This window comes from Puma concolor, chromosome E2 (assembly GCF_028749965.1).
Source record: "Puma concolor isolate L17-30 chromosome E2, mPumCon1.1.hap2, whole genome shotgun sequence".
NCBI lineage: Eukaryota > Metazoa > Chordata > Mammalia > Carnivora > Felidae > Puma > Puma concolor.
Genome location: NC_141681.1, coordinates 4968369 through 4975495, shown reverse-complemented (window position 1 = coordinate 4975495; position 7127 = coordinate 4968369).

The window sequence follows — 7127 nt, the reverse complement described above, 5'->3', positions numbered from 1 at the left end:
TCTACCCAGACCCGAGGACCCCCGCAGTCCTACAGCGAGACTGTCAGCGGAAGGCAGGTGCCTGGGGGCTCGGACTCACGCTGCCTGGTGCCCGAGGGGCTAAAGCGCATCCACCAGACGGAGCCAGTACTCCTTCAAGGTGAACGCGCCCGGAGGACAAGCTGAGGTTGACTCTGGGAATACGTCCCGGGGACCAGTGCATAAGCAGAGTTCGGACAGGAGCCCAGGGAACATTCCAGAACAGCTCCTGGTTCTCAGGAAAACAGCCAGGCAGAGGTGAGGGATCTGTGCGTAATAGCTCGGCTCTGGAGATCCAAGCTGTCTATCTCCAGCAGGGGACAGCTGCTGGGAAACCGCACATCGGTGTAGGGTGACAAGCAAGCCCAGGCACTGTGCCTATGTGTCCATGGCTGACACCCCACCCCCCTCACCATCTATCCTAGCTACACCGGCCTGGTGAAAGTCCCAGTGCATAGCATGCCTTCATACCACAGGGCCTTTGCACGGCATCGTGGTTTCCAATGGCTGCTCGCCAAGTTTGGGAATCCCAGGACCGCCTCACTTCTGACACACTCAGATTTGACGACTTACCAGGAGGACTCAGAAAAGCCATTGGACCCATGCCATTACAGTTGACAGACTGATTCAGCAAAGGGAAGAGGTGCATAGGGCAGAGTTCTGGAAACACGGAGCACAAGCTTCCAGGTGTCCCAAAGGGGAGCTTATTCCCGCAGCACTGATGTGCTCGGAGTATCGCCAAAACGAGCGGCTCACCGGAGCCCTGATGTCTAGTTTTCCCGGGGCTCGCTCACTGAGGACGTGGCGGACCACCACCTCAGCCTCCAGCCCCTCCAGAGGTCAAGTTGAGACTGTGCGCCCACCCTCATCAAAAAAAAAAAAAAAAAAAACCACATTTTTAGCCCAAGGTTAAAATCCCCTCCTGGCCCTCCTGACCCCTAAGAGGCACCGGAGAGAGAGAGAGCAGGGGAGGGGCAGAGAGAGAATCCCAAGCAGCCTCTGCATGGTCAGCGCAGCGCCAATGGCATCCTTGCTCCAAAGTCAAAGCCACGGGGCGCCTGGGGGGCTCAGTCAGTTAAGCGTCTGACTCTCGGTTTCGGCTCGGGTCCTGATGTCCCAGTTTCCTGGGTTCGAGCCCTATGTCGGGGTCTGCGCTGACAGTGTGGAGGCCGCTTGGGATTCTCTCTCTCTCTCTGCCCCTCCCCTGCTCGCTCTCTCTGTCACTCTCAAAAAAAAAAAAAAAAAAAGTCGAAGTCGCTGGATCAGAAATGCTAGGGGTGGGCCCAGCCATCTGCACTGTAACATGCCCTGCGGGTGGTTCTGCGCCTGCTCAAGCGTCAGGACCCCCGACGGAAGAGTGAGCTTCCCCCGTGGATGTTTTAACATTCCAGTGATTACACAGCAATTAACACGAGCCCTAACGTCACCCCCGCAAAATCTCCAGTCTCTTATCCATCGCGTTAAGGAAGACTGACCAGGGGACACCGAGAGCCAGGGAAGCAGAGGGACCGTCAGCCCAGGGGGCCACACAGCTTGCCCGGGGCAGAACCAGAATCAGAGCGAGGTCCCCCCCCTCCCCGGCCTGCTGTCTCTGCCCAAGGACCTCCCATCCAGTGATCCTATCCTGAGTTTTCCTGGTTTCAAAGCCCCCCTGGGTCAAGGGCACACGATTTTGCATGAGAAAGCCTACATCTGGGGGTCAGATTGCTCTTCAGATGTGGCTTCTACCCTTCTGGCTGTGTAGCCTCTGCAGGGAGGCTGGCGGTCCCCGCGTGTGGGGGAGATGGAGACAGGAGGGCCCTTCTCGCTCAGCCAGCCTGGGCCCTGAGGGAAAGGGCCCCGGGGTCAGCCCAGGGTAGAAATCAGAATCTCAGAAACCAGAGCCCAGAGCAGCCTTTCAAAGTGGAACGCGCCTGGGTGGCTCAGTCGGTTAAGCACGGGTTCGTGAGTTTGAGCCCCGCGATGGGCTCTGTGCTGACAGCAGGGAGCCTGGAGCTTGGGTTGGATTTTGTGCCTCCTGCTCTCTGCCCCTCCCCCACTCACTCTCTGTCTCTCTCAAACGTAAGCCTTTAAAAAAATATTAAAAGAAAACAAAAGAAAAGAAAAGAAAAAAGAAAAGAAAAGAAAATGACCTCTGGAGCTTTTTTTTTTTTTTTAACTGAAATTGTGCATCATGAATAATTAAATAGCTATCTCGTCCTGTCTTTACGATGGGTTCCGGGTGGGGAGATAAAGAAAGACGTGAGCGCAACCTTTTGAGCCGACGGACTTGGGTTCAAGTCCCAGCTTCACCGCTTCGCTTTGCCATCTCAGGCAAACAGCTTCGGCTCTCTGAGCCTCAGTTTCCTCGCCTGTAAAATGGTTTAACCATACCGCATCCCTCAAAGACGAGCGCGGGGTGTGCCCTCAGTGACAACGGCCCCCCCTCCTGCGCGGGGAGGGCCCCCACCCCCCTTCCCCAAAACACCCCTCACTCTCTCATGTCGGCACCGGGGCGCTGGCGGGGGGCTGCATGGGAGGCCCAGAGCCACGGCTTTCCCACACATAAATGAAACCTGAGATCCTAAGTTAATGCGACTGCAGACCTTCGGGTGTAACGGCCTTTGTCTAGAAGAGCCTTTTAGGAAAACTTCCAAGTGGGAGCCAGGTTTTCAGGCCCCTGTGGGCTTGTTAAAACCAGCACGTCCCCCCTCAGCCAGGCAGCCCTAGGGAGGCCTGCTTGCACCCCCAGAGCTCTCCAGCCCCCCCCCCCCGACAGCTGGTGTGCCCCCAGCCTCCTCCCAGAGGCCCACGCGGGCTGCAGGCTGCAGGGGTGGGGTTTCCTCTCTCCCTCTTTCAGCCCAGGAACAGCCCCAGCCCCCAAGGCCAACTCAGCACAATGCACCCGGCTGGGGAGGTCAGAGCCCTCCCACAGCATCTGCTGAGGGCGAGCATAAATCCAGCCAACAACTCCCTCCGGGGGACATCTCCAGGTCACATGGGGAGGGGGTGCTCGGCCCAAAGGGGGCCTTAAGATACTCCAGGAAAGCAACACACCCAGGCTTGCTTTTCCTCAGATGCTCCGCAGTGCTATGGAAACAGCCAGGCACACAGGCAGCTGAAGAGAATGTTCTAGAATCTTTAAAGAGCCTGGCAGGAACGAGCTGGGCCTGGAGACCGAGCCGGGGGTGTCTGTCTGGGGCTTTCCAGCCTCCAGCAACCTGGGACCCGCTGTTCCCGCACCTGTCATTCATTCCCTTGGCAAGGGAGCCGGCCCGCGGGGCAGAATGGCTCCCAGCTCCCGACCACCCCCGCTTCTCCATGTCGTCCGGAACAACTAGAACGTGCTTTCTGCATGAGATGCCAGCCCCTGTTCCATAAATATCCCGATCCGGGCCCTCCTTTGAACATCATGAGATCCGAGAACACAACGGCCACTGTGATGTGGGGTGAGAGCCGCCCTCTGAAACAGGGCAGGACCTCTTCCCTGGCCGCAGTCCCCACCCCTCCATGCTGTCCCCTCGCCACTCTGCCCCCTGTCCAGAGAGGGGAGGGCCTGAGGAGGCCCGGGCCAGACAAGATACAGGCGGCTCTCCCACTTGGGATCAGCAGGCTGCAGAACAAGGAAGGTGGGGGCGGGGGGTGGGGGGGTGGGGGGGGACTGGAGGGGCAGGGATATGTTCATCCCTGTTTGTTTTTTGAGACAGAAAGCACAGTTGGCTGGTCTGGGCTGGGGCGGTGGGGGTAGAGGTAGAGAGGGGCTGCTTAATGGGTAGCAGGTGTTCTTTGGGGGTGATGGAAAGTTCCAGAACCAGACAGCAGTGATGGCTGAGCCACATGATGAATGTGTGTGATGCCGCCGAATAATTCACTTTAAAATGGTTAAAATGGGGGCACCTGGGTGGCTCAGTCGATCAAGCGTCTGACCCTTGATCTCGGCTCAGGTCCTCGGTTCGAGCCCCGTGGCGGGCTCTGGGCTGACGATGCGGAGCCTGCTTGGGATCCTCTCTCTCTCTGCCTCTCTCTCTCTCTCCCCAAATAAATAAACTTAAAAAAAATTTTTTTAACTAAATAAAATGGTTAAAGTGGTAGATGTTATGTGTATTTTACCACCAAAACAAAAAACAAAAAAAATCATAAGACCCAGTGCAGGTGAGGGCGTGGGGAAGCGGGTGGGGCGCACACAAGCCCAGGGCTTCCGGACTGCTGGTTCCTGTCATCATCTAAAGGTTCAGCTTAAAAACCCTGCAGAAACTCTGGAGTGAGAACGTGTAACCAAAGGAGTTCAAGACAAAGAAGCAAAAGCTGGGGACAACCTAAATGCCATCTTCCTTTTCTACGGCTGGGGAACACATTTCCGCCACCTTAAAACCAGACCCTCCCGAGCCTTTGCCACCCACGGACGCCCCCACAGCCGCGCAGGTCAGCGGCACCGAGCACCACGGCCGGGTCCTCGGGGCATCGAAACCCCAAGGCCAGCAAGGTGCAGTCGCCTGGGGCTCAGGGCCGGTTCCAAGCGCGTTCAGCTTGGTGGCGGAATGTGCTTCCTCATGGCTTCGTACCCGAGATCCCCGTTTTCCTGCTGACCATCGGCCAGGAGTCTCTCTCAGCCACCCGCCCCCAGCAATGGAGTATCCCCATCGCACCAAACCCTCGGACACTTTGGACTTCCCCGCCAGAGAGGACTCACTCTTTTAGGTCAGGCCCACCGGGGAGCATCGCCCTTTCTTAAAATCAGCGGTGCCGTAGAACACGCCCCAGCCACAGGAGCAACGCCCCTTCCCCTTTATCGGTCCTCCGCACCCAAGCCCGGGGGATACGCATGGTGTGGGTCACTGGGGGGCGTCACAGAATTCTGCCTGCCACAGTGTCCATCGCGGGGGACCAGTCAAGTAGGGATACCTCCATGATCTCGAAAGGGAAGGAGAATTTAAGTAAAAAGAGATCCGTCTATGCGAACTGACGACGAACATTTTCTTTGATGCATTAACTGGAAATAGAACATTGCAAAACTATACACATGCACACGTAAAAATAAGGCTTCACGTATGTGTACAACGTCACTTAACGTAATTTCTTTTATTTTTGTAAGTTTATTTATTTTAAGGGGGGGCAGGGGAGGGACAGAGAGAGAGGGACAGAGAATCCCAAGCAGCCTCTGTGCTGTCAGCACGGAGCGTGACGCGGGGCTCGATCCCACCAACCGTGAGATCGTGACCTGAGCCGAGGTCAAGAGTCAGATGCTTAACCGACGGAGCCACCCAAGCACCCCACTTACATGTAATTTCATTGTATCAAAAAAATTCTATCTATGCACGCCTGTGTCTGTGTGTGTGTGTGTCTGTCTGTGCACATCACAAAGCCACAAGAATACAGATGATTGAGGCGCCCACAGTTTGTACTTTGGTCTGTGTTCTTCCAGACTTTTTCTTTTATACCCTTCGAAACTACCAGAATTAGTTACATCGGAAATCTATTACTTTTGTAGTTTAAAAAGATTGAAACACTACTAAGAAAAAGGTCACGATGTAATCACTAATTTAATCTCCACATTTCTTAAGGCACGTAAAGGAAAACCGGTCCACCCCCCCAGGCCCTTTGATGTGATGACACTGGGTGTCATTTCCAAGCCAGGCTCGTTCTTTGTCGTTTTGAAATGTTCCTTAGTGACTCCTGAACTTACTCATCGCTAAGTGCGAGATTCCAGAAATCAGAGTGTAGCAAGAACCTGGAACCACTCCCCCGGTACTGCGTTTTTCTCGAGGAGCAGGGACCGAATGCTTGTGTGCAGGCGGGTCACAGTCTGAAGTGGGTTGTCTACACTGGAGGTAAGCAGCAGCCTGAGATCAAAGCCAGGCTCTCAGAATCAAGACCCAGCCACTAATGGAAGGTCGGGAGGGGCACACACACCAGGGGCCGGCAGGGGTGGGGACCCAGGCAGGTGGCCTGAGTCAGGCTCTGTACAGAAAGCAGAAACGATTCAAAGTATTTCTAGCAGAAAGCAACTTAGTACAGGGTATTAGGTGCTTACAGAAGCGATGGCTGGCGGAGAAGCAGCTCCGGACCCAGCCGCCGTAATGACCCCCAGATGCCACCGAACTGACCCGCCGGGGGAACCACCGCCCTCGGGAGGACTAAGAATCAGAAAGTGGTGCAGGAGACCACTGAGTCAAGAACACGCCCTCTGAGCTGCCGTCCAGGCTATCAGCCCCCACGGCTGCCCTGCACCTGCCTCGACACACCCACAAAACTGGAGACCGGACGTCAGCACCCGCCATGCGCGTCAGGGGGAAACAGGCCACAGACAGACAGCTTCCGTCTCCCCCGCCCCTGCCTTCCGAACCTCACACGAGTGCATCTAATGGACACCACCAGATTCCCACCCAGAGAGCCCTGGCCGAGAGCTTGGGGAATTCTTTTCTCTCTCTCTTTCTTTTTTTTTTTTTTAAGATTTTATTTTTAAGAAATCTCTGTGCCCAACGTGGGGTTACAACGTACAACCCTGAGATCATGAGTTGCGTGCTGTACCCAGGGAGCCCGCCAGGCGCCCCAGGGAATTCATTTTTAACTTTTCAAGGAAGTTGGAACGGGTGCTGGGTCCAAGGGCGGTTGGTTACCCAGGAGGGGGCAGTACACCCCAGGAGGTCAGGGACCCGGGCCGGGGATGGGGGGGCTGGAGAGTCAGGGCAGAATCCGGTTCGAAGGCCCAACACCACGTTCGCGGCCCCAGCGGCAAACACTTTGCCACGGCGCCCAGTTTAGGGTTCTTGGATGACTCCAGTGCTCCTTAGGTATAGTAATGGGGGCCGGGTTTCTCTGCTTTACTCTCACCGCGGCTGCGCAGATAAACTCTCGCTAAACTCACACTCTGATTGTTCTCAGTCATCTAAGTTGTAGTGGCCACGACTGAGTGGCTGCCATTATCAGCCAAGCACTGTGTTCAGGGCTAAAGGCCTTGCCATATAATGGACAGTTTGCAGCAAACTCATAAGATGGGGACTACACTTGGGGCGCCTGGGTGGCTCAGTCGGTTAAGCGTCTGGACTCGTGGTTTCGGCTCAGGTCATGATCTCACAGTTTGTGAGATCGAGCCTCAAGTGGGGCTCTCCACGGACAGCATGGAGTCTGCT